General features: G+C 44.9%; 2 long non-coding RNA genes across 2 annotated transcripts; both read right to left on the bottom strand.

Annotated features, from left to right (window-relative positions):
- Nucleotides 1–3632: 3632 nt before the first annotated feature.
- LOC125634693 (uncharacterized) lies at nt 3633–10780 on the bottom strand. Its single transcript, XR_007356013.2, has 4 exons — nt 10693–10780; nt 8182–8319; nt 6664–6790; nt 3633–3856 (listed from the first exon to the last, which is right to left on the bottom strand). It is a non-coding gene; the product is annotated as an uncharacterized LOC125634693 (long non-coding RNA).
- A 7965-nt stretch (nt 10781–18745) lies between these two features.
- LOC125634690 (uncharacterized) lies at nt 18746–23320 on the bottom strand. Its single transcript, XR_007356009.2, has 4 exons — nt 23232–23320; nt 21387–21474; nt 19930–20053; nt 18746–18967 (listed from the first exon to the last, which is right to left on the bottom strand). It is a non-coding gene; the product is annotated as an uncharacterized LOC125634690 (long non-coding RNA).
- Nucleotides 23321–27954: the final 4634 nt, after the last annotated feature.

The raw sequence follows: 27954 nt of genomic DNA, 5'->3' as shown, positions 1-27954 counted from the left end.
GGCCCTCACAAAGGGGCCCACACCACCAGGTACTAATACCTATCTCAAGCCTCTCTCATTTCACAGAGTTTTAGAACCCATGTCCCTTGCCTAGCGAGTGCTACTTAGTTGATGGTGAGTCCCTCCATCATACAAAAAGCCAAGTACAGTTCCACTGTCCTTGATTCCCATAATCAGGGTAATAACAATTTATTCTTCCTGCCTCAATAACAGAGACACTGGGGATCCCACAGCAGCCAAAGTGACCATTTGGGTAGCTATGGCCTCATTCTAGGCGGGGTGGGTGTGCCTATGCAAATGAGATTGGCCCCTGAAGTTCCTTTCCACAACTTGCCACACCTCACCACCAGATGTCAGGGTGGAGCTCATCCTGACTCTGCTTACACAAAAATACATGTGTTTTGTTTCCCAAATGAAAACTTGATTATTTGAAAGCTGAATACTCCTCTGAAAGTATGTACCTGAGTTAAAACCATGTAAATGGCTAAAATGTGTGATATACACTTGCATTTCTCTAAGAAATTGAATCCTTGTTGTTTCAAAATTGTGGTAACTCAATATGTGATTAAGATTGTTGAAGTCTAGAAATAGCTGTAACAGGAAACTGCACTTATCAACAGCGAAAGATTGCACAGAGAAAGTCTGAGTAAAGCCTAATAATCTTACAGATTTGTGGTCAAGAGATATTGACAGCTTCTTGCACAAAAAGAGTAAGAAGCTGTCAATTGTCTTGTAAGCTAATGATCTTTACCACTATTTGATTATATAGTTAAAGTTGCCTAAGAGCAGACAGTGTTCATCAAATTCCAGAGAAACAGGAATGGTTTAAATCATTATTTGCACACTACCCTGGGGAGTCTTCACTACATGGACAAACCCTCATAGACCCTCACCTCGCTCGCTATCAACTCTCTTTACACCCTAAGAAAGGCCTCAACCACTCCCAGCTGCCCAAGCCCTCTTAAACCCACCCCCATCTTCTCCAGATGTCAAGCGTCCTTCAAGTTATGTCTCCAGTGGACGTGGAGGCGTAATTTCGGCTAGCCATCCCAAGAAAGTGTCCGGAGTTTCAGATGGGATCATACTCAGCCTGTTCCACCCCTTGCACTTCCATGGCTATACTTCCATTTTTAATACACTAGCTCCATCAGAGTTTGTGTGGTACATCTACCTGAACTGGAAATGACCCCTTAAGCCCCAGTGTAAACATACCTCTAGAAGATGTGAAAGTTGATAAGCTCTGTGCAGCTAGGGAAGGGAGAGATCACGATTCCATCATCTATATGCATGTAACCCTTCTGCCCGTCAGAGTTGGCAGCAACAAGGGCCGGGTTCAATATCTAGGGGATCCATTCCAATAACACAATGCAAAACCGGCTCGAGCCCCCGCCCAGTGACCTGGGACAAATATATACCACCCCTGCTGGGCGCCTCCAAGAGGCAATACTTCCCCTTTCACAAGCACATAGTCTGAGTGTAGCAAAAAGCCTTTTAATAACAGAGAGAAACAATGTGGCATTATGTTGGGGAAACACCACCAACATGATTCCTAACACAACCCATGAGCAAAAAACCCACCCCAAGCAAATTGGGGCGTGTCCTTTCCCTTTGGTTCTTGAGTCCAGCAACCCCAAATCACCCAAAGTCCCAAAAGTCCAATGACCCAAAAGTCTCTGTCCCTGGTCAGGGCAGCCCCAGAGTTCGAAAGTTTATCTGCAGAGCTTTACCTCCCAACCTGGGTGGAGATGAGGGCAGAGGGTAAGAGGCACCTTACGTGATCTGAAGCTGACCGCCCCACAGTTCCATAGGCCTTTGCTCCGCTCCACTCCACCAGCCGCCCCATGAACTCCTTTGCTCAGCTCCGCTCCGCAGCCCACAAGCAGCTCCCGCCGTCCCACGCACTGCTCCACCAGCCGGTCCACAAGGCACTCCAGCCATCCTGCAAACTGCTCTACAATATATCTTCAGGCTCCCCCACTACTTAACACAACACTCAGTGATTTCAGCTCTTAGTCAGTTCAGCTTGTAGTAGGGGAGCCTCAGTGCTGGTGCACTATTAGCCCAAAGTGAGCTCAGCAGCCTGTAACTAGACTTCTAATAGAATCAAAATTAGCTCTGATATTCTGCAGTGGAGAGAGAAGGAAGTACAATTAGCATGTAAGGCCCCCACCAAGGGGCCCATGCCACTAAGTATTAATACTTGTCCCCAGCCTCTCCTAAGTCACAGAGTTTTGGAACCCATGACCCTTGCCTAGCGAGTGCTACTTAGTTGATGGCGAGTCCCTCCATCATAACAAAAGGCCAAGTACAGTTCCAAGCACAGTTCCCATAATCAGGGTAATAACAATTTATTCTTCCTGCTCCAATAACAGAGACACTGGGGATCCCACAGCAGCCAAAGTGACCATTTGGGCAGCTATGGCCTCATTCTAGGCGGGGTGGGTGTGCCTATGCAAATGAGATCGGCCCCTCACCACCAGATGTCAGGGTGGAGCTCATCTTGACTCTGCTTACATGCATTTCTAAAGTGTCTTTCACTGGCACTCCTGGCTCTCAACCACTGGATGACTGCAGCAGCAAAAAGATGCTCCTGCTAATTGAGCATCAACCTTGAAGTAGGAACCTGCTGTCTCACAGTGCAGCCTGCTGGACTTTAGTGACAGAACAATGAAGACAACCACAATCTGCCTAGATAAAGGCTGTGATCAACTTTCAGATGCAGATCCCCCACATTTAAAGACTTAAAAAAATATCTATGTGACAATTGGGGGGGAGGGATAGCTCAGTGGTTTGAGCATTGGCCTGCTAAACCCAGGGTTGTGAGTTCAATCCTTGAGGGGGCCATTTAGGGATCTAGGGCAAAAATTGGGGATTGGTCCTGCTTTGAGCAGGGGGTTGGACTAGATGACCTTCTGAGGTCCCTTCCAACCCTGATATTCTATGATTCTAACTGTTCTATGATTCTATGAATTCTGATGCATGGTGGAATGGGTGAGGTTGGTTTCAGGGAACCTTCAAGGAAGGATCCGATTTGAATTTTGGGAAATCATAACACCAATTGAAGTAGACAAAATATTTCCTTTTTCTAAATTGTTCTCATCTTTTTATGGACAAGCAAGTGCTTAAATATGATCTCACTTACACCAGTTTACACAAGGGTCTGATGGTTTTAATAGAGTTACTCCTGATTTACAGCAGTCAATGTAACAGGGAGCAGAATCAGACCTTAGACCTTAATGCAGATTGGTCTAATTTCCTCTGCTGTCCTCAATGTGGATGATGAGTTTTGAAACAGAGGGACGGTCTAGTTGCCATGGAGTTCCATGCTGGGTAACACCTTACAATCAATCTGTGACCGAACCCAGCTCCTCTGACACCACAAACTGAAAGGATTTGTAACAGTTATAAGAAATAAATATCTACTCACAAGAGCTCGTTGAAACCTACAGAGATGTGTGGACCATCATCTATCAACACCCATGTGTGGTATTAACATGCAATAGGACTTCTTTAGTATATTTTATTTAATTTGTTATTTTAAAAAAGATAAACAAGATGGATTTCTGAAGAGAATAATGCTAGACAGAGCCCCCTTGCCTCCCACCAAAACACATACACACACACTTCAAGAATATGATCTCAGACCAGCTTGCTTTTATTAAAAGGAGAATAACAAATCTTATATGGGGGACACAAGGGCTCCCTTCTGGAATTTCTCCGGCTCACAAGGTTCTTTATAGCCCACATAAGCAGCACTTCAGGGTTCCATTGAAGCAGGATCTGATGATTTTAGAAGCAAGAGGCTGTCTGTCAGATTCCCAGAGATCCTGATTAGACAATCAGTCAAAAAAATCTCCTGTATAAAGAAAAGAATCAGATTTTGTGATGTTTTCCCACAGAAAAGGGATAATATGATGTTTGATTTCAAATCAATTACACAGGAGGAATTGCCTAGTCACTCTGTGGTGGGCAAAGAGGTCCCTACTGTGACATTGTGTCACTGAGTATTAATGGAGATAGTCAGGTGTGTCTAATCAGGTGAACTGGCTGCCTATAAAATCTATACTGCAGAAAAGCACGACTCACATCCAGGTACAGTTGTTCTATCACACACACCTTGTGCACAGCTGAAGCTAAAATGACAGATAATTACTTCGATGATAAAGAACTTACTCTTAAAGAATGAAGGGAAATTCCAGTTCTGTCTGAAGGCCAGCTCTGTTCAGGTGATAGTTGCATATGAGCAGCTGCGAGCATGGCCACTCTAGCCTAGTTCCCTGGCTTTCCCTCTGCAACCACAAAGGGCTACCGGCTTCACATCTCCTGCATATTTGGTGTTTTAGTAGGTGGGAAAATCTCTCACCCTCCCAATTGCTTCTCTGAAATCTGTCCCAGCTATAACATTAATTTTCCCATGGTGAGTATCCTGTGTAGCAGGGTTTGGCAAGGTTTGGCACGTGGTCCATCAGGGAAAGCTGCTGATGGGCTGGGATGGTTTGTTTAACTGCAGCGTCCGCAGGTTCGGCCAATCGCAGCTCCCTTGGGCCGCGGTTTGCCTTCTCCGGCCAATGGGGGCTGTGGGAAGCGGCCACCAGCACATCCTTCGGCCCGCACCGCTTCCCGCAGCCCCCATTGGCTGGGAACGGCGAACTGTGGCCAGTGGGAGCTGCGATCGGCCGAACCTGCGGAAGCTGCAGGTAAACAAACTGTCCCAGCCAACCAGCAGCTTTCCCTGACAGGCTGCGTGCCAAAGATTGCTGATCCCTGGTCTAGAACCTATCCTTTCAGAACCCCTGGGAGACACCCATATCCAATGATGATTCCCAATGGCAGCTATTTTGAGGTTGTTATATTATATTAGTGTGAGCTTTGCTGAAATTGTATGATGCTAGGTCTTTTTATCAGAATCTTGTGCAGTACTAAATACAAACTCTTTACAAATGTATAAGCATGTTACAGTTACAAACTTACTTTGATCAACCAAACTTGTCATGTCATCAAAAATTTAATTAGGTCTATTTACAAAGATCTTGTGTGCATTTTGACAGTCATTAATTATATTCCTAATATTTAATTATTGATTGATTGAATCAGCTTTTCCATTATTTTGTCAGAGATTGTTGTCAACCTAATTGGCTTATAGTTACCTGGATCATCTTGCCTGCCATTTTTGAATATTGGCATAACATTAACACTTTTCCAGTCTTCTGGTATTTTCCTACTGTATTAACAATAATCAGTGGAACAGAGATCTCCTCAGTGAACGCTTTTTGGACTCTGTGGTGCAATTTTGGACTCTGTGGTGCAATATCCAGGTTTGTTGATTTAAAGAAGGTTATCCCTAGTAGATGCTATTTAACATCCACCATAGTTACTAATGGACTAGACCAGTGGTTCCCAAACTTGTTCCGCCGCTTGTGCAGGGAAAGCCCCTGGCGGCCGGGCCGGTTTGTTTACCTGCCGCGTCCACAGGTTCGGCCGATCACGGCTCTCAGTGGTCGCGGTTCACTGCTCCAGGCCAATGGGAGCTGCTGGAAGTGGCGGCCAGTATGTCCCTCAGCCCGCACTGCTTCCAGCAGCTCCCATGGGCCTGGAGCAGCAAACCGCGGCCACTGGCAGCCACGATCGGCCGAACCTGCGGATGCGGCAGGTAAACAAACTGGCCTGGCCCGCCAGGGGCTTTCCCTGCACAAGCGGTGGAACAAGTTTGGGAACCAGTGGACTAGACAGTAGTTCACCATCCTTATGTAACATCAGTACATCATCCAGCTTTTTTCCAAATACCGAGCAGAAATATTTATTGAACACTTCAGCCTGCTCTGCATCATTATTAACGATGTTACCACCTCCAGGGAATGGACCTATACCATTGTTAGGGTTTCTATTATTCCTGATATTTTAAAAAATGATTTCTTGTCCTTAGCCCTGCCAGCCATAGATTCCTCCCTGATGTCCTTAGCTTCCTTTATCATATTTCTGCACTTCATGACTTCTAATTTATATTGATTACTATCTACTTCCCCTGTTTCCCATTTGTTACAGATATTGTTTCATTTCTAATTGTTGCCTTCACTTCCCCAGCAGACTGATACAGAGGAGATGCAGCCCCCACACTCTCTTGTGGAGACTTTTGTTGCTTCTGCTTGATTTCACTCCTCTAAAATATAAAAGCAATGTTTGACAACAGGGTGTCTTGGCTCCAACCCCTGCCCATATATGATGCTTCAGCAGCAGAAGGAGCCTGTAAAAGAATGACAAGGGGCTGGCAAAGAATTCGCTCAAAGCGTGAGCAGCACACGACTGCCATAAGAGGGCTCTGCTGTCCCTGTTGCAAGCACTGGAGTTGGGGTGGTGCTGGAGACGTTGCTGGAGGGTCTAAGGTGGCAATCCCTGTAACACTGAGCGCTGCAGAGAAGTGGGGCAGCTCCAGGCTGCAGAGTTGCCCACAGGTATCCTGAGTAAGGCCGATATAAGGAAGAACAGCCACGGGGGTGATTCTAATATATTCTGGGACCACTCCCACCCCCACGTGGCCTAGAACGTGGGCTGTGCCATAAGCATTGAACCTTCAAAAGCATTAAACAACAGCTTGGATGTAAGAAGGAGAGGAACAGGTATTTCTGTTCACACTGCAATGTCTGCCTTGTGGAATGCTGAACTTACCTTCGACAGCAAACGCCCTGTGGATAGCAACTTCTAACGTGCACAGAATTGGACGGACATCTTAGAGGGAAGCAGGCACCTCCAAGCTCTCCACACGCCAAGGTGCTCCTCTCAGCCTGGGAGAATTCTGCACAAAGAAAAAGAGTCTTAATCATCATTCTGCAGAGTAGGGTAAATAAGGGCTGGAGTCCAGGATGACAGGCATTTCTCATTCACTGAGACCTGACCACTTCAGCCCCAATATCTTCCAGTGCAAAAGTTTATGACGACTTTAGTACTATTTAAATGGCTGTAGTTCTGTGGACATTCAGTTGCAGCCCTTAAGAAGAGAATGGAGAAAGTTATTGAAATGGGGCACTGGCTCTCTGACTGCTGAGTCGAGAACTGTAGCTCTGAGCACTTGCGTCCTTCACTGCCCCATGCCTTTAAGGACAGAAAACAAAAATCTGCCTACATCACCCACTTTCTTTAGTGGCTGCTGCTGTGTTTTGGATCCCCCCTGGCTCTAATTGTGATATGCCAGGCAGTATGATAAAGTCAATTTGCCTAAGTAGGGTTGAATTGGCTCAGCAGTGGGTTGGATGATGACAACTTTTTGAAACAGAAGGGCTTGAAAAAGTCCCTTCTGGTTTGAAAGTCTGACTGTCTGTGAGACTCTGCACAGATTTCTTTCTGTAAACTCATTCATGAATACTTTCTTCACAACCAATTGCCAGTTTTAGGTTATACGTGAAGAGCCTGCCATTTTGAAAAGGCAGCCCCAATATGCACAGCCGAATCTTTTGGAATATTTAGGTTAGAACATTTTTAACTGAGGTTGTTTTGTTTTCACCAAACTATCTACAACCAACAGATCGAAACCTGAACCCTAAAATGATGCACTGTCATGGTTACAAACACTGGCCCACTCCCTGATAATATAATTTTAGAAATAAAGCTAAGCACATAGCTGTGGTAGGTTCTGAGAGATAATGGGGCTACAACACTGGGATGAGGGGCTGCCATTTTAGAGATCTGGGTTCTGTTCCCAGCTGTGTAACATCTCAGGGGGACATGAGGCCTGACTTTATGATACAGGCTGTGAAAGGCACAGAATTACTAATAGTTGTCAGCAGCAGAAGTTATATTTTAAGTTATTGTCTCCTGGCCTCCAGCCCTACGCACCTTCTCCTAGACCAAAGGGAATATAGAAAGGGGTTGGCCAGACTTTATTTGGTCTGTGTCCCATCTGGATAGTCAGTTCTGTGATTGCCTCATTATAGGAAGAGTATGTGCAGTATGGATAGAAGGTGGGGTGGTTAAAGCAGCAAGAGCTGAGGAAAATACTAAGGGAAATTTAGATTTTTTTTTTTACCAGTCATAATTTAGTCAAATCTCAGTGCTTTTTCTTGGGGGCAGGGCACTAAAGCTCATAAGAAAAAAGTCAGAAAAGTGTTTCTAACTGAAAGTGTTAGGCAACTTTAGTATGGGCTCACAGATGACCCTCTATATCGTTCCTCATTTTCATTTACATCTTACCTGAGACACCCTGGAGCACCAAGAAGACAACAGTAAAGAGCAGGTAAAGGATCTTCATTGCTGAAGGTTGGCTGGGAACTCAGCGTCACTGAAGAGAAGAGATCCCAAGACAGCAAGGAGACAGAGCCCCTGTATTTGCTGGAGAGTGGGGATTATGATATACTGAGTTCTAGAGATTTTGTTTTAATTTAAATGACAATTATAGTATATGTTCTGCAATCTGCTAGCAATAATAATGATCATATTCTAGACAGCATCCTAGATCTATCTCCTAGGAGGACTTCAGAGATATACAATTGTGTGATGCAAGATAAATTTAAAAACAGATGTTTCGTAAATAATTGTAATTAAGCAGTTACTTAATTTTGGGTTATTATGGAAATCTTGTTTCCCTGAGCCAAAATACAGATTGGAGAATTGTTGCACATTTATGTATTTTATTTGCAAAAAGAGAACGGAAAAGAATTAAGAAATTTCAGAAAGCGAAACAAAGATGGTTGGATGCTCATGTTTATGGAATTTATAAGAATGCATTCATCATGTGATGTTACCATTATCCAAGAATTAATCAATCACATCAATTAATTCTAGGTCTTATCACAGTCTTGTTACATTGGCAAACTTTACCTTAGCTCTGTATTGCACTGGGCAGGTGACTTTGGCACCAACACTGAACTATGACTTCTTTAAAGCAGATTCTTATCCATTTCTATTCATGTTGTTTGCCAGTGGAATTATGGGAATACCTGCGGCAGCTCACCCAAGCAGTTACTTAAGTATTAAGAATGCCAATTCAATTAGTTATCAAGCACTGAATTCCAAACAGAGAATGATTTAAACTAGAGGTTGTCACCCTTTTTAGAATCACGCCCCACCTTAGCATCCCCCTCCCAGCGCCCCCCACTTACAATAATTGGCACCGAGTATTGCTAATGCATTTGTTGTACCTAGTAACCTTTTTAAAAGAGCCTACATTAACATCTGCCCAGTTTTCAAAACTCAGTTAAAGCCTCAAAGAGCGCAGAGGGTCTTGTGATCCAATGCGCCAGACGAGAAAGTCGCTCACTTGTAGGATTGCAAATGTATAGGCATGAAGTAGGGCCAATTTTCAGAGAGTGGCTTTATATCCTGGCACGTGGGGTTGCAACGCCACTCACTCCAATCTGGCCTGGCTGCCCCTCAGGTATGACCCTGTGGGCCAGATTGCAACGTCACTCACTCAAACTCTCAAACTGGGCCCAGCCACCCCAATACCTCTCAAATTTGACACAGGCATGCCTCCATCATGAACAGGGGAGGGGAGAAGCTAGGCTAGGTTGGAGTGAATGGCATGGTGACCCTGCATAATTATTAGAAGGCTTGCCTCTACCCCCTAGGAAGTTTGACACATCCCCTTAGTTGAGAACCTCTGATTTAAATGATTCCTATTTCTCTGGAATTTTACTAGTATCTATGGCCACTGTGACTAAATAGTCAAAGTTACCACAATCTGAATATGTAGTCAACATGGTTTTCTTTCCCCAGCCAATTCAAAGCTTCTTCCCCTTTTTGTCAAAGTGTGGAGTGGAGAATTATTGTACATTGACATATTTTATTAGCCAAGTCAGAATTTAAAGCAGTTAAGAAGTTACAGAAAGAAGAATAAAGATGGTTAGATGATCATGTTTATGAAATTTCCCAGCACTGACAGCCCCAGGCAGGAAGCTGGCCCTGCCCCTCACTATTTGCACTCGTGCATAAAGAGCCCAGGGATGTCAGGCCAGGAAGTGCTCAAACCGTATCAAGGAGGGTCCTGTTTCCTGTAGCTACTCCCGACTCCCTCGCTCCCTTTCTTCTTCTTCTTTCGTCTCCCTTTTCTCTCCTACACCCTCCTCTCTACCCACCTTTGTTTCTCTTCTTCTTAACCCATTCTCTTTCCCTTAACTCCTGTCCTGTCTCCCTTTGTCCTTTCTCTCCTTGAACCCTTCTCTTTTCACTCTTCACCTTAACCCGTTCATCTGTTTCTTTCTTGTCTGTTTGCTCTTTTTCTCTCTCTTCCCTATCTTTTCTCTCCTCTCCTACCTTGCCTCTCATTCTTTCTCCCCTTTTCTCATCCCTAACTCCAGAAATCTCTTAAATTGCCGTTCCCACAGTGTGAATGTTAATCAGTGGCTGATTAACTAAGACAGCACTACAAGGGGAGCACACTGGGCATTCAGATATCCAGGATTTTCAGATAAAGGGAATTCAAATAACTGGCATTATCCTGTAGATGGTTTTAACTCAGGTAGTTTTAAAATTACCATCTTTTCATCTGGGCAAATAAAACACATGTATTACTGCTACTTATCCCTCAAAACTGGCAGGAAGGTGTGTTCTCTGGTTCAGCCTCACAGTAGCCCTGGGTAGTTTCTTGAGATTACAACATCTGTGTTCTTGTTCTCTTTCTGGATTTCACAGCCATCTCCCTAGACAGGACTTTAAAGGAAGAGTTAATGGGGTGATTTTCAGGGAAGCAACTTTAGAAGTTACCAGACAGAGGGTGCTCTCAGTAGCCAGGTGATGGCAGTCCTGCTCACCGTCTCTCTGATCCAGATTTATGAGCTTCAGGGAGTGAGGCTTTGAACAGAACAGCCTGTTTTATACAGTTTCCGAGGGCTTGTTTTCTTCTTGGCAAAGCTGCTGTGGGCCAATCAGAAAGTGACCTCTGCTTCTGGAGAAGATTTGAAATGTCCAACCATAATTAGGATATTGGAATTCTTGCAACTTTATCTGTGGAAAATTTCATGGTCTTTGTGCAAAACATCTTGTGCCCTCCCGGATTGTGCAAGACACGTTAGGCCACAGAGGTTTGTGTAAAATGTCTTGGGACATATAACGAACACTTGCTGGTTTAGCTCTGGTCGACAATTTACTTCTTCAGGCCCCTTTCCGTTGGCCTCCCTGTGGTGTGGTCCTTGGCCAACTTGACACGACTCTGTGTCCTTCCCCAAGAAACAATTTCTCCATCAGCAGTTTGAGCTGCCAGCAGAAATGTCCATTTTGAAGGCAGGAGAAATTCTTCATGTAAAGTCCTTTCACATTCCTTGATGATTCTGTATGTGTTTCATAGCTCATCATGCTGCAGCATAAAGTCATTTGATTCATTCATTACTTACAATGTTTATTACAATTAAATCAATAGTTAGACAAATTGCTCTACATGGCACTGTACCAGCAGCTGGGTAATTTCTACATTTCATTTGTAAATTAGTAGGATTGCATCATAAGTTTAAAAATACTAACAATTAAGAATAACAATATAATCTGTTTTTGCACCAGTCAAAATGCTGATTGGGCTTTGTTGCCATCTAGGCTTTATTACATTTTAGTTGAGTTCACCTTACAAATTTTCACTTCATATTGGCTTCAAATTTATCACCTTCTTCAATATAAATCAAATGTTTTGTTCCCTGTGTTATAATTAGTTAGACATTATAGGTGGCGCAGGTAACAACACCTAAAATTGAGGTTACTAGACACTTTCTTTCATTTGACACTGTTTTCAATTATTTATAACTTTTCAAAACTGAAAGTATTTACAGTTCTTGGTGCCATGAGGTGCAGATCGACTGCTGAGTTTGGTTTTTTCTTTAGCAACAGGCATCTAAGCTCTGCTGAGGAAAACACAGCTGGGAATGTTATTTTTGTTAGTTCAGAATTTAACCAAATCTGAATGGATTTCCATGGATGCAGCAAAGGAACCTTCCTGGCGTCAGGGCTGTTCACCTATCAAATTTCACATTTCTGGCTGCAACCCATTGAGGCTTTAGAAGTCTTCAGAAAAGGAACTGGAAGAAGTTTAATAGAAAGAATTAGGCAACTGAACTCGAAGCTCAGAAATGTGCCTCTATATTATCCCTAGATTTTATTTACATCTTACCTGAAGCAATCTGGAGCACCAAGAACAACAAAGAGAAGGCAAAGGATCTTCATGGCAGAGGGTCATTGAGGATCTCAGGTCCCTAGAGGGAAGAGACATCATGACAGAGAGGAGACAGAGCATCCCTGTATTTAGAGCACTGAGAATTGTGATGTTGTAGAAATCTTGTTTTGCTCCAAGTGGTATTTAAAACACACGTGCTGCAGTTAATAATAATGACTGTTATCCACACCGCACCAGAGTAGGTTACAGAAATGTAATTGGCAAGTCCCTGCTGCCTTGAAGAACTTACATTATGTATATTTAGACCTGGCGAATATCTACAGCCTGGTCCAAAGCCCCATGAGGTCAATGGAAAGACCCTCCATTGGCATCAGCAGGCTTTGGAGAGTCCCCTACTGCAGATTGTTTCTCTTGTTCTGTTCCTTAGAAATTCATTTCTTTTACCTTTTTCAAAATAAGAAATAAAATAACATACCCTAAAAAGTCCCTATTCTAGGTTAGTGCCACACATGGGTGGTTATAGACCATGGTCCACACATCTCTGTATGTTTCAATGATCTCATGTGTGCAAATCTTTATTCCTCCTGTAACCCTTCTGCCAGGTGGTGTCAGCAGTAACAGGGGTACTTCTTATCATTGTGAAGCAGAACCAGCTCGAGACCCCACCCAGAAATCTGGGGGGAAAAACCACCACCTCGGGGCCCCTTTTAGAGGGAATAGTTCCACAATTGCAGGTACTGAGAGTGTGTATAAGAGAATTAAATGTTTATTAAGAGAAGAAAATACAGCACAAATCTGGGAAAATGCTGCAACAATGACTTGAAAGAAAGCAAACAATAAGTAAAACACCCACTCTGCAGTATCTTGGGCAATAGTCCTTTGCCTCAGTTTCCCACAGTACAGTGTGAAAGTCCTTTAATACGCCACTCCCCATTTCCCCCTGTGCCTCCCACTCATGGTTTGCTATCTGAGATCAGTGCCATCCCAGAGTCCAGGGGACCTCCCACCTCTGGGGCAAGGGGGGTTTGAGTGATGCCTCCATCTCTGGTCACCACTGTTTCTGCGGTCTGTGCCACTTCTTGTCAATGTCTCTGCCGCTCTCTCGGCCATTGTCACTGCCGCGGCTGGCTGCGGTCGCTGTCTCTGTCGGCCTCTCTGCCACGGCTCATTGCAGCCACTGTCACTGATGCCCCCAGCTGCTTGCCGTGTTTTGAGGTTCCATCACCGAGCCCAGTTCTTCGTGACTTCACTGGGTAGTGGAAATCTCTCTGTTGCTGCCTCTTCTGTGTTGTCATTTCACTGCAGCACTGTCTCCACAACATGACACTGCCCCCTTAGATCAGCTTATCATTGATATCAGCTCTAGTGATCACTGAGAAAGAACCAGGTCTCTCAATTGAGTCTAGTCACGTCTGTCTTTAAAAATTGGATGGGGAGGGTCAAATGGCTCCTAGAACCCTTTAAACTCTTAGGAACAAAGAAACAGGATGGGGGACTCTATCCTGGGAAGGAGTGATTCTGAAAAAGACTTGGGGGTGGTGGTCAATAATCAGCTGAACATAAACTTCCAGTGTGAAGCTGTGGCCAAAAGAGCTGATGCAATCCTGGATGCATAAACAGGGGCATCTCGAGAGGAAGTGGAGAAATTATTTGACCTCTGTATTTTGCACTGGTGGAATACTGTGTCTAGTGCTGGAGTTCATAGTTCCAAGAGGATGTTGATTACATTGAAGAGGTTTCAGAGAAGAGCCACAAGACTGATTAAAGGATTAGAAAGCACGCCTTATAGTGACAAACTCAAAGGATATGTCTACACAGCAATTAAACACCCTTGGCTGGCTTGGGTCACCTGGCTAGGGCTCACGGGGCTTGGGCTGTGGGGTTTAAAATTGCAGTGTAGACGTTTCTACTTAGGCTGGAGCCTAGGCTCTGGGACCCTGTTCTCTCATGTGTGTATTACTAGGTACAAAAATGCTAGGCCTGGCTACCCACAAACACTTCTGCTCCAGCAGAGTTCTGGTGGCTACAGTAACAGGAGATAGGGAAGCGCACGAGAGGGCTTCCAGCTGTTTAAAAGGATATCACCCAATTCCTGTACACCACATAATATCCTCACCCACCAGACTCATGATTCATGGCTCACAGTATCCTCAGTGCTATTACTGTTATTTTGTGATTTTACCAGGATTTGAGCCCTCTCTGTAAGGGGATGGAGGCTTAAAAATAGGAAAATAAACTAAAAACTCATAGACTATTGATGAGCAGTGTATAAAAGAGATACACACCTGACACACACACACAGTCTGGTGTCAAGGCACTTCTCAGGGGAGCTGTTTCCTGAATTCATCTCTGAACCAAAGGTCTTCATCCACAGACCACTGACATCAAAGGAACTCTTTCCATTCACTTAAATCAGTTTTGTATCAGGCCAATGATGTTTAATTGGTGTAGATGTTCAGGAACTTGTCCTGACCCAATGGAAGTCAATGACAGAACTCCCATTGGCTTCCCTGGGGCCAGTATGTCAACCAAGATTGTAATTTCTTCAAGACAAGGGCTTGTCAACTGCAATGACGACACAGAAAACATGGACTGTATTACTACGAAAGGCACAGGCCAGAATCCTTGGCATAACTTAGTTCTAAATTCTTAAAACATGTCCAATGGCAGATGCAGTGCCTGTGGTTCATAGAGGAGTTACACTGAGCGACAGCGACAGGCACTAGCTAAGCTAACCACAAACTCTTACTAAGCTATGAAGTAACTTCATCTTATAACAGTTCGTTCTATATGATACGCTGTGTGCCTAGACATTCCAAAAAGGGATACAGTAGATCCAGCTGTGAATTGATATGGCAGTATAATGTATAATTTTAGAAACTGTACAGAAAATTAAAATCTATCTTGAGCATTCTGCAACAGAGCCATCAGCTTGAGGAAGTTTCATTGCCAAAGTGATCTCATTAAAAAGAATATTGCAAGTACTTTAGACTATAGATATAATTAATCTTTAGCAAAGTTATAACAAAGCATTATTTTAGAATAAAGGAGGTGATACCCTCAGCTGATATGTTGTGAAACCAATGAAGAATGAAAATCTGCAAAGTGACTCCCTCTGAAAAATTATTACAAGGCCTGTACGACACTTTGCCTGATCATCTATCTGACTGTAGGTTCCAAAGAGATCTCATAACATATGTATCCAACCTTCTAACTATCAAATGAAATGTAAAGAACCATCAGGTGAGGATACAGCTGTTTATCTTATTACCCCATTAACTGTTATCAGTATTATTGGTGGTGAACCAAGAAACCGAGTCAGATGCCTTGATGTTGCAGCATGATGAGCTATGAAACCAGAACAGAATCATTAAGGAAGCATTCAGGTGTGTTTGGCAAGGCTTGTTCTCTCCAAACACACATCCTGCTCCTGCCCATGGTTCTATTATCCTTTCCACAGGGATTCTTTTCTTTCACCTTTTGCTCTATTAGGATATGATTCACTGCTCAAATAGTAATTCCTAGGATCACTCTACTTTCCTTTGTTGCAGTGTTAGCTGGGAAGGATGGTTTATAGCTCAGTCACTAGAGGAGAATGAGAAAGTCAGGGCTTAGTTCCTAGCTCTGCCACAAACTCCATGTGTGACTTTGGGCAAGTCACTCTGGGCCAGATTTGTAAAGGGTCAAAGGAGAAATCTGGGCTCTTTGTCTCTCTGGGACTCAGTTTTTCAGGGACAAATAGGGTTAATAATACTTCATCTATCTCATCTATTTTGATTGCAAGGCATTTGGAGAAGAGACCATCTTTTCCTAGGTACGTATACAGTGCCTAGAGCAATGGGGCTCTGATCCAGATTGAGGCCTCTAATCACGGTGATACTAATAATAGTTGAAAGTATGGTTTGAGCAATAAATACCCTGGGCTGCATAATAACAATCAATCATTGACCACATCCACCTGCATCATGGCAGACCCTTGGGACAGGCCCACAGAACAAGCTCACACAAGAAAACTCATCAGATAATGTACCCAGTGTGTTTGGGACAGGGTGGAATCCATGGCTGTTGCTGCAAAGCCCTCAAGCCAGCATGAGACACCTGACATGTAACCTACAGAAGAAGTTGATTCTGTAATTTCCACTTGGCACGCCCACAGCCTCAAAGCCCCCTCCAAGATCTTCACTGCATGGGCAAACCCTGCCCCCACCTCCCCAGCTACCAACTTCTGCCTGCCACCTAAGAACAGCCTCAACCCCTCCCCCCCTGAAGCTGCCCAAAGCATCTTAACCCCACCCCTACCTCCTCCTAATGCCAAGTGTCCCTAAGGCTATGTCTACCCTGGAAGGAGAGTGTAATTTTGGCTAGCCACCCTGAGAATGCGTCCAAATTTCAGATGAGATCGTACTGGGAGTGGTTAGCTAGTTCCACCACTTTCTCTGCAATGGCTACACTTCTGTTTTTGTTGCACCAGCTCACTCGGAGCTTGTACAGGTGTGTGTACACGAGCTGGAAATGACACCTCCACCTCTGTGTAGACATGGCCCTTAGAAGATGTGAGAGCTGATAAGCTCTGTACAGCTGGAAACGGGAGAGGTCAAGGGCTCATAATCCATGATCTAATTACACTTCTAAAGTGTCTTTCACTGGCACTCCTGGCTCTCAACCACTAGATGACAGCCACAGCAGAAAGATGTTTGTGTCCTTCTAATTGAGCATCAGCCTTGAAATAGGAACCTTCTGACTCTCAGTTGAGCCTGTTGGACTTTTGTGACGTATAACTAGGGTGACCACACATCCCGATATTATCGGGACCAACCCGATATTAAGAGCTTTGTCATATATGCCCAACAACCTCCTTTCCCCCACCCTCCAAAAAAGTGTGCTGATTTTTCGCACTTGCTATCTGGTGACCCTACATATAATGGAGACAATCAAGAAAAGATAGCCTCTGCCTAAGGCTGTGATCAATTTTCCACTGTAGATTCCCCACACTGAAGGGGTTAAAAAAAGATTTGACTGAAATTTTTGATGCATGTTCCCATGGCTGAGGTCAGTTTCAGGGAACCTTTAGAGTAGGATCAGATATGGCCATTTTGGTATCTTGGGACCAGCTGAAATAACTGAAAACTTTTTCTTTTGTAAAGGTTTCAGAGTAACAGCCGTGTTAGTCTGTCTTTGCAAAAAGAAAAGGAGTACTTGTGGCACCTTAGAGACTAACCAATTTATTTGAGCATGAGCTTTCGTGAGCTACAGCTCACTTCATCGGATGCATACAGTGGAAACTGCAGTAGACATTATATACACACAAAGACCATGAAACAATACCCCCTCCCACCCCACTGTCCTGCTGGCAATAGCTTATCTAAAGTGATCATCAAGTTGGGCCATTTCCAGCACAAATCCAGGTTTTCTCACCCTCCGCCCCCCCACCCCACAAACTCACTCTCCTGCTGGTAATAGCCCATCCAAAGTGACCACTCTCTTCACAATGTGTATGATAATCAAGGTGGGTCATTTCCAGCACAAATCCAGGTTCTCTCACTCCCTCACCCCCCTCCAAAAACCACACACACAAACTCACTCTGTGCTGGAAATGACCCACCTTGATTATCATACACATTGTGAAGAGAGTGGTCACTTTGGATGGGCTATTACCAGCAGGAGAGTGAGTTTGTGTGTGTGTGGGGGGGGGGGGGCGCGGAGGGTGAGAAAACCTGGATTTGTGCTTGAAATGGCCCAACTTGATGATCACTTTAGATAAGCTTCAGAGGAACAGCCGTGTTAGTCTGTATTCGCAAAAAGAAAAGGAGTACTTGTGGCACCTTAGAGACTAACCAATTTATTTGAGCATGAGCTTTCGAGCTCACGAAAGCTCATGCTCAAATAAATTGGTTAGTCTCTAAGGTGCCACAAGTACTCCTTTTCTTTTTAGATAAGCTATTACCAGCAGGACAGTGGGGTGGGAGGGGGTATTGTTTCATGGTCTTTGTGTGTATATAATGTCTACTGCAGTTTCCACAGTATGCATCCGATGAAGTGAGCTGTAGCTCACGAAAGCTTATGCTCAAATAAATTGGTTAGTCTCTAAGGTGCCACAAGTCCTCCTTTTCTTTTTTCTTTTGTAAAGTTCTTCTCATCTTTTTCTGAACAATCATGTGCTTGATTCTGATCTCACTTATACCAGTTTATACCAGCATAGCTTCAATGACTTCAGTAGAGTTACTCCTTATTTACAGCACCAAGTGTAACAGGGAGCAGAATCAGGGCTTGGAGCTTAAAACAGCTTGGTCTGATTTCCTCTGTTCTCCTCATTGTGGACAATGAGGTTTCAAAGTAGAGGGAAGGTCTAGGTGCGATGGAACACTGTGGTGAGGGTTACACACCATACAGTCAAACTGGGACTGTACCCAGCTCCTGTGACACCACAAACTGATAGGATTTGCAATTACTATACGAAATAAATATCTACCCACAGGAGCTCATTGATACCTACAGAGATGTGTGGACCATAGTCTATAAATACCCTTGTGTGATAGGGGCTTTGTTAGGGTATTTCATTTTACGTTCAATTTTAAAAAGATAAACAAACTGGATTTCATAAGGAGAAGAATAATAGAAACAACCCCCTTGCCTCCCAGCAACACATACACACTTTGGTAATAGGATCTTAAACCAGCTTGCTTTTATTAATAGAAGAGTAACAAATATTATATGGTGATACGAGAGCTCCTTTCTGGAATTTCTCCAGCTCGCAAGGTTCTTTACAGCCCAAATAAGTAGCACTTCAGGGTTCCATTGAAGCAGGATCTGATGATTTTAGAAGCAAGTGGCTGTCTGCCAGATTCCCAGAGATCCTGCCTGGACAATCAGTCAGTAAATAGCCTGTACAAAGGAAAGAAAATCAGATTTTTTGATGTTGATAGAACCGGGCTAATATGGTGTTTGATTTCAGATCAAAGGCACAGGAGGAATTGCCCAGTCACTGAATGGTGAGTGAAGAGATTCCTGATTAACCTCAGCACAGGGAATCCATTGTAGCTACTGTGATATTCAGTTAGAGAGTTTTAATGGGGATAGCTATAAGTGTCTAAATGGGTGAAATCACTGTCTATAACAAGTATACATCATAAAAGCATGACACATCCATGTACTTGTTCTATCAAACACACCTCGTGTGCAACTGAAGGTAAAATGCGACTTACTTAGGTGACAGATCACTAACTCTGAAGGAATGCAGGGGAACTCTAATTCTGCCTGAAGCCTGACTCTGATCTGGTGGCAGTTCCATGCTAGCAGCCCTGCCTGGGGAGAGCACAGATCTCTGGGCATGCTCAGTGAATTGGCCCTGAGAGTAGCCCTGCAGTTGGGAGCATGGCCACTCCAGCCGAGATCCCTGGCTCCCGCTCTGAAGGCCCAAGGAGCTCCCAGCATCACATCTCCTTCCCCAAGTGGCCTCTCTGGTATTTTAGTGGGCGGGAAAGTGTCTCACCCTCCTAACTGTTTCTCTAGGACCTGTTCCTGCTGCAACATTAATGTGACTACCTGAGTGGCCTGTATAATTTATGGCACCTCCAGTCACAAAGAACAGGAATAGGACAGGCTGCAGATTTGCAATGTGGCCGAGTTAACTTCACAGAGGGACCTTCGTGCTTAAACCATTCGCATTCATTCAGAACAATGTTCACACTGACATCACCAAGATTTTTATAATGTCCTCCCTTGGTTTTCAAAAGTGGGAAAATAAAGGGCTAAGAGCTGAGCTGCTTTAAAGACGGAAGGATTCACCAGATGTTAAATGGAAAGAGAGTAATGAAAATTCCTGCTCACACTGCAGGGTCTCTTACCTTTGACAGCAAGAACCAATCCAGCATTTTCCAAGGTATATAGCATTAAAGGGACATCCCCTAAAGTAACAGGAACCGCCACGGCGTTTACATTTGCTTGGACTAAATCTAGCCTGGGAGAATCCTAACAAAGAAAGAGTCTTAATTATCTGCAGAGCAGGGGAAATTACAGTTGTGATTCCAGGATGCCAAGCATTTCCCATTCACTAAGATCTGGCCAAGTCAGCCCGACTATCTTCCAGTATGAAAGTTTATCACAGTTTTAGTACTATTTCCATGGTTGCAGTTCTACCCACGTTCAATGGCAATCGGAAAGAAGAGAATTAAACAGGGACACTGACTCTCCAGCTGCAGTTTAGAACCATAGCTCTGAACTCAGGCATCTTTTACTGCTCCACACTTTTAAGCAACGGAAGTGGTTTTGTGGTGGAGGTGTGGTTTTGATTCTCTCTGGCTCTGACAGTGATGGGCCAGACAGTATGATCAATGCAATTTGGCTAAGCAGGGTGAACTGGCATAGGACTAGGTTGGATGACTACAACTTATCAAAAAAGAAAGGCTTGAAAAAGTCCCTTCTGGTTTGAAATCCTGCCCATCTCAGAGAGACTGTTCAGATTTTCTTCAGAAGGTTCACTCAAGAATAGCTTCCTCATGAGCAATTGCCAGTTTTTGATTATACCTGAGGGGACTCTTATTTTAAAAATGAAGCTCAAATGTGCACAGCCAAATTTTGTTGATTAGTTTAGAACATTTGTTGTGCTTTCACAAAACTATCTTCAACTAACAGATAGAAACTGACCCCCTAAATGATTCATTGTCATGCCTGCAAACTTTGTGCCACCCCCAGAGGACATCATTTCTGTAAACAAAGCAAAGCCCCTTGTTGTGGAAGGTTTTGAGACATGGTGGGGCTAAGACACAGAGATGAGAGGCTGCCATTTTAGAGATCTGGGTTCTGTTCCTAGATGTGTAACCTCTCAGTGGGACGAGGCCTGACTTTATAATGTCAAGTTGTGAAGGGCACAGAATTATTAACACTAACAAGCAGCAGAAGTTACACTTTAAGTCATGGTCTCCTGGCTCCTAGCCCTATGCACCGTCTCCCAAACGCAAGGGTAGATTGAAAGGGGATGGCTAGACTTCATTTGTCAGTATCACCTCCAGACATTCAGTTCTGTGATTGCCTGTTATAAGGACAGTACATGCTGTGCAGATAGAATGTGGGGTGGCTTACTCAGCAAGCCTCAGTAAATTCTGCGGAAATAACACTGAGGGGACATGGATTTTGTTTTGACTGGTCATAATTCAGTCAAATCTCAATGGTTTTTCTTGGGGGCAGGCGATAGAGATCATAAGAAAAAGTCAGAATAATTTTTCTAGTAGAAAGTGTTAGACAAGCTGAGTAATGGCTCCCAGATATCCCTTTATATCATCACTTGTTTTCATTGACACCTTACCTGGGGCAGTCAGGAGCACCAAGAAGACAACAGCGGAGAGCAGGTAAAGGATCTTCATTGCTGGAGGTTGGCTGGGAACTCAGTGTCACTGGAGAGAAAAGACACCAAGATAGATCGGAGACAGAGGACATTAAGACATTGGGGATTGTGACATGCTGAGCTGTAGAAATATTCCTTTAATCCAAAGGACATTTCTAATATGAGTTCTGCAATCTTTTTTGAATCGTGCCCAACGTTAGCATTTATTTTACCTGCACCTGCCCTTTTACAATAACAGGAAGGATACTGCCACCTAACTGTGGTAATGAGTTTGTGGTATCGGGGGCCTTTTCAAAGCACATATATCAATAGTCACAAAGTTTTCAGGACCATATTTCTTAATTTCAGCATTGAAGACCTCTAGTGCTTTTTGTGACCCCGTGAGCCAGGTTGCAAAGTCATTCACTCATGGGGTTGCAAATATATAGTCATTATGGAGGGCCAAATTTGAGTGAGTGGCCTTGTTACCAGGCACCTAGGGGTTCCACACCACTCACTCAAGTTTGACCCAGCCACCCACAATGCCACTCAAATTTGGCCCAGTTGCCCCTCTGTCGTGATGGGGAAGGCCAGCAGTGCCAAATTGAGTGGGTGGTGTTGCAACACTATATCATGACTGAATTACTAGCAGGTTCAACGCTCCCCCCTTAGAAAGTGTGCCATGCCCCTTCCCCAGGCTGAGAACTTCTCATTGAAACTATTCCAGTTACTCTGGAATTTTACCAGTAACCTTTGGTCTTAGGCCACTTTTACTAAATATTCAAATAGTGGAAACAATGTTTCACTTACCAGACAATTCAAAGCTTCTTCCTCTTTTTGTCAAAGTGCAGAATGGGGATTTATTACACATTTACATAATTTATATGCTTTAACGCAGCACTTAAAGGAAGTCAGAAATCACAGAAAGAAGAACAGTGGTTAGATGATCATGTTTCTGATATTTCCCGGCACTGACGGGACTGGAGGAGGGAGCTGGACCCACCCCTCCCTATTTGTACCAGGTCTTGCTGAACCCAGGGCTAATAGTGCTTGAAAGTGCTCAAGCAGCACCATGAGGCCCCAGTCCATTTGGCTACTCCGCCTCTTCCTGCATCTCTCCTCCTTTTCTTCCCCTTTTCTCTCCTCTTCCCTGTTCTCTGCCTCCTTTCCTTCCCCTCCCTCCTGCCCTGCTTTTTCTCTGTCTCTCCCTGTCCTTTCTCTCCCTGAACACTTCTCCTTTCAGTCTTTACCTTAACCCCTTCATCTGTTTTTTTCTTGCCTGTTCTCTCTCTCCCCCCACCTTTTCTCTCCTGCCCTACCTTCTCCATCCTTCCCCTCCACTCCCTTTCTTGCAGTCATCATCCCTAAAGCAAGAAATCCTCCCAATTCAAAGTTCCCACAGTCTTACTCTTAGGTAACCAGTGGGGGATTAACTAACACAGGGTTGCAGGGGGACACACACTATGCATTTGGATAACTAGGATTTCTGGATAAAGGGAATTTGGATAACTGGAATTATCCTGTAGATGGTTTTAACTCAGGTAGCTTTAAAATAATCAACTTATCATTAATAATAAACATAATGTGTGTAGTTTTGCTACTTCTCCATTCAAACTGGTAGGAAGGCATGTTCTCCAGCTCAGCCTCACAGAACTCCAGGTGGTTTCTCGAGATACCTAGAAACTTCATTTAGGTAGTTCACTCACTCAAGGGGTTATGACAGCTGTGTTCTTCTTCCCTTTCTGGATCTCACAGCCGTCTCCCTAGACAGGACTTTAAAGGAAGAATTAACGGGGTGATTATCAGAGAAGTGACTATAGTAGTTACCAGGAAAGGGGTGCTCTCAGTAGCCAGGTGATGACAGTCCTATTCACCGTCTCTCTCGTCCCGATATTTGAGCTTCAGGAAGTGATGCTTTGACTAAAACTGCCTTTTTTATACAGTTTCCGAGGGCTTGGTTTCTTCTTGGGAAAGCTGCTGTGGGCCAATCAGATGGTGACCCCTGCTTCTGGGGAAGATTTGAAATGTCCAACCACAATTTGGACGTTGGAATTCTTTGTGCAAAACATCTTGTGCCATCCCAGACTGTGTAAAACACGTTAGGCCACCGTGGTTTGTGCAAAACGTCTTGGGACATATAACAAACACCTACTGGTTTAGCTGTGATCAGCAACTTACTTCTTCAGGCCAATTCCCAGGGGCCTCCCTGCAGGGTGGTGCTTGGCCAGCTTGACATGACTCCATGTGAAACAATACTAGTCAAAAGTACAGAGACAAATTGTTGATGTGCCAAGCCTGTTGAAGCCAGTGGTGCCTGCTGGTGCTAAACACCTCTCAGGGTTCGTCTCATTCACATGATTCAGGTAGGAGAGAAAGAGAAATGATTAGGCTTACACTCTGAGTAGGAAATTGTCAGAAAAATTCAAAGGGTTCCATGCTGGATGTCAAGATCAGGGCTGCTTGCACCTCTGTCCCCTCGCTGGTCTCTGGGTGTACCTCTTAGGCATTAGGTCTTGGGCACTGACCTGCCCCTGGGTGGAATTTCACAAGTCTCCCACTCTCAGGATATGTCTACCCTGGAATCGGAGGTGTGACTGCAGCACATGGACCCACACCCAGACTAGCTTTGATCTAGCTAGCTGAAGAACCAATAGCAGCAATGCCACAGAAGCAGAGGTGAGCAACTCACGTACATATCCAGGGTCCTGTGTGGACTTTTACAGTATTTGCTGCTGCCTGAGTTGCCAGGACTTCACTGATATGGTTATTCCAGCTAGCTAGATACAGCTAGCTCGGGTACCTCTAAACAGGCTGCAGACACACCTTTGACTGCAGTGCTGACCTACCCTGTGACCAGGGTTTGGGAACTGCAACCCGTCTATGTCAACCACTTATTACCGTGCAGATCGGTCTGGATTCCGCCTCTTGCCTTTGGGAGCTTGTGAGAAGAGCTAGTGACAAACAACCTTCTGAGAACAAGGGGGTAGATCTAGCAAATGGAAGAAAGCATTAGAGAAAATGATTTTGAGACAACAAAGAGCTAACACACCTGTTCAGATTTATTTAACCTTACACTTCACTGCATGTTACATAGAAGGGCTTCTCTGCTGAGTTACAGGAGCAGAGCAGGGCTAGCTAGTGGCTTATGTGGGAAAATCTCCTGACATAACTATGTTAGTACAATTACACCTCTGTAGTTACACTGGAGCAACCCCCCATCTGGACACCCTTATCCCTAAAGCAGTGCCTTTTCCTGGTTTATCTTATGTCTCTTTGGACGGGTTTTTCAGCAGGGGTGACGTGTCCATCTAATCCCACCGTCATTGCATCCTATTTTCAGCCCTGCACTCAAAAGCCTGAACACTTGTTCAGTACAGCAGCAGCCAGCTTCTACTCCTGAGCCAGAGGCACCAAGGGGGACAGACTCCTGACCCCTCACCCAGCTCGGCGGAGACCCACTCGGGCATGGGTTTGTTCTTCTGCTGTAACTTAGGAATGAATCCCATGTAGCTTAACTAGAAGTGAAGCATAACGTTAGAAGAGTCGAAACGTAAGTTGGCTGCTGGGTGTTTTAAAATTATGTTCTCTAATGCTTTCTACCCTTTGCAGAATAAACCCAGTTGTTCTCAGAAGGCTGTTTGTCACTGTACTGCTCTGGTCTCAGGCTGTCGAAGAGAAGAGGCGCAGGTGTCTAGTCAGAGCTGTCTACCAATAAAGAATTGGCATGAATGAGGTGTTGTACCCAGATCCTGATGAAAGAGTGGAAGAATTGTGTAACTCCACTCCTGGGCAGGTCAGAGCCTGAGGCCTAATGCATGAGATGAGTTGGGGTGGGGTGGGGTGGGGAGCAGACTAAAGACCAGGTGAGGGGTCACAGAGATGCCAGCAGCTCCATAACTGTGACATCCATCATCGAACCTTTTCGATATTTCTTACATTTTCCTAGCCAGAGTCTGAGCCCCATCACTTCTGGTTCTCTCCTCCCTGAATTGTGGGAATGAGGCGAACTTTGAGAGGTGATTTGCAGCAGCAGCCCGGCTTGACACATCAACAGGTCGTGTGTTTACTTTTGCTTGTTATAGTGAAGGTGAGGATTTGTCTGGCAAGAAATAATCGAAAAGTTCCAGTAAAAGCTGTTAAATTTACCAGATTAGATTTACAATAACGCCCATCAATCCATGGCACTCAGTGATTGTTTTTGGTATTAACTTTATTTCAGTTTGCTGACAAAATCTCTGTAGCAGACTGTTGCAACAGGGAAATGAATTCTCTGTGCAGTAGGTAACAGGGAATGTTGGACTCACCGTTCAGTGACTGGACAATTCCTGCTGTGCCTTTTGATCAGAAATCAACTGTCCTATTCACCCTGTTTCATGGCTCTCAACCAGAAATGTGAGGCCTGGTGTCCAGTTACAGAGTAACTCCACCTCCCTGAGTGGTGCTGAGCCACGGCCCATGTACAGAGGTTGGCGCAGCACAAGTGTAGACGCTGCGTTACCTAGGTTAACCCTCACAGTCCTCCAGCCATCCCACAATTCCTGACACTGACTGTGCTGGTCACAACTGTTACCTCCACTGCTTAGGGGCACAGAGGCTGGAAGCCCCTTCCCCTCTGAGCACCCGCACGGATTTTTGAAATGCCTTTTTCTGGATGTGCATCTTGGTGAGAACATCCCTATCTGCTCTCCGCTGTTGTGCCCAACTGCCCAGCTGACCATGCCAGCTACATGCTCCAGACATGTTCTTGCCTCTAGCAGACAGGAGATATTTGATCGGCTGGGCCTGTGGGGAGAAGAGGCTGTGAAAGCGCAGCCATGGGGCAGTTGTGATCACATGAACATCTATGAGCAGATTGCTCAGGGGATGCAGGAGAAGGGCTATGCCAGGGACCAGCAGCAGTGTCACGTCACAGGGAAGGAACTGCGTCAGGCATACCAGAAGGCCAGGGAGGCCCAGAATTGATCCCTTGCCGAGTTGCAGAACTGCCATCTTTACAAAGAGCTGCATGCCATGCTTTGGGAATAACCTATCACCACCCCACTGACCACAGGAATACCTCTGAGGAGCCTGAGTCACAGGTTCCTGATGTGAACAGCGAGGATGAGGATGAGGAGGGGGTGGAGGAGGAGGAGGAAAAGGAGGGGGATGCAGACATAAGATTGGGCAGTCCAGCTATGGTGTGACCCAAGACATGTTTGGGACTCCACCAGTCTAACCAGTCCTCGCAGTTCAGCCCAATGCAGGGAGAACAAACTTTGGGGAAGTGTGTACATTTATTTCCCATTACAATGATGATGCCCAAAACTAGCAGGACCCAGCTATGGACTTTTCATTCATTTACTCATATTAGAAGAGGCAGTGGTACAACAAAGAGAGGAAGAGTTGTTATGTGGTTTCCATTCCCCTGTAGAGTGAGGCAGGGGAGGGCATGTGGACCAGTTTGTTTATGTACATGTAAGCAGAGTCAGGATGAGCTCCACCCTGACATCTGGTGGTGAGGTGTGGCAAGTTGTGGAAAAGAACTTCAGGGGCCGATCTCATTTGCATAGGCACACCCACCCCGCCTAGAATGAGGCCATAGCTGCCCAAATGGTCACTTTGGCTGCTGTGGGATCCCCAGTGTCTCTGTTATTGGGGCTAATTCACTTTGGGCTAATGGTGCACCAGCACTGAGGCTCCCCTACTACAAACTGAAATCACAAAAGAGCTAAACTTACTAAGAGCTGAAATCACTGTGTGTTGTGTTAAGTAGTGGAGGAGCCTGAAGATATATGGTGGAGCAGTTTGTGGGATGGTGAGCAGAGCAGTTTGTTAAGCAGATGGATGCTTAGAGCAGCTCATAGGGCAGCTGGCAGAGTGGAGCCCCATGGAGAGGTGGGGCCATCAGCTTTGGACCACATAAGGTGCCCCTTAACCCCCCCCCCAATCTCCACCCAGGTTGGGAGGTAAAACTCTGCAGATAAGCTTTTGAACTCTGGGACTGCCCTGACCAGAGACAGAGACTTTTGGGTCGTTGGACTTTTGGGACTTTGGGTGATTTTGGGTGGCTGGACTCAAGAACCAAAGGGAAAGGACACACCCCAATTTGCTTGGGGTGGGTTTTTTGCTCATGGGTTGTGTTAGGAATCCTGTTGGTGGTGTTTCTCCAACATAATGCCACATTGTTTCTCTCTGTTATTAAAAGGCTTTTTGCTACACTCAGACTATGTGCTTGCGAGAGGGGAAGTATGGCCTCTTGGAGGCGCCCAGCGGGGGTGGTATATATTTGTCCCAGGTCACTGGGCAGGGGCTCGAGCCGGCTGTGCATTGTGTTATTAGAATGGATCCCTTAGATACTGAACCCGGCCCTTGTTGCTGCCAATTCTGACAGGCAGAAGGGTTACATACACAGAGATGTCCCTTAAATCCTCCTGAGAGATCTTGATGAAACATCCATGGAGAACCTCTCCAATCCCCTCCTGAAGGTTTCTAGGGATGACAGCCTTATCTCTTCCTGCATGGCAGGACACTTTCCCCCACCACTTGGCAATAACTTTGACATGCACCATTG

Source organism: Caretta caretta, chromosome 3 (genome assembly GCF_965140235.1).
Source record: "Caretta caretta isolate rCarCar2 chromosome 3, rCarCar1.hap1, whole genome shotgun sequence".
In the NCBI taxonomy this organism is placed as follows: domain Eukaryota; kingdom Metazoa; phylum Chordata; order Testudines; family Cheloniidae; genus Caretta; species Caretta caretta.
Note: the sequence above shows the minus strand (reverse complement) of the source record. Positions and strands in the feature narration are given on the sequence as shown.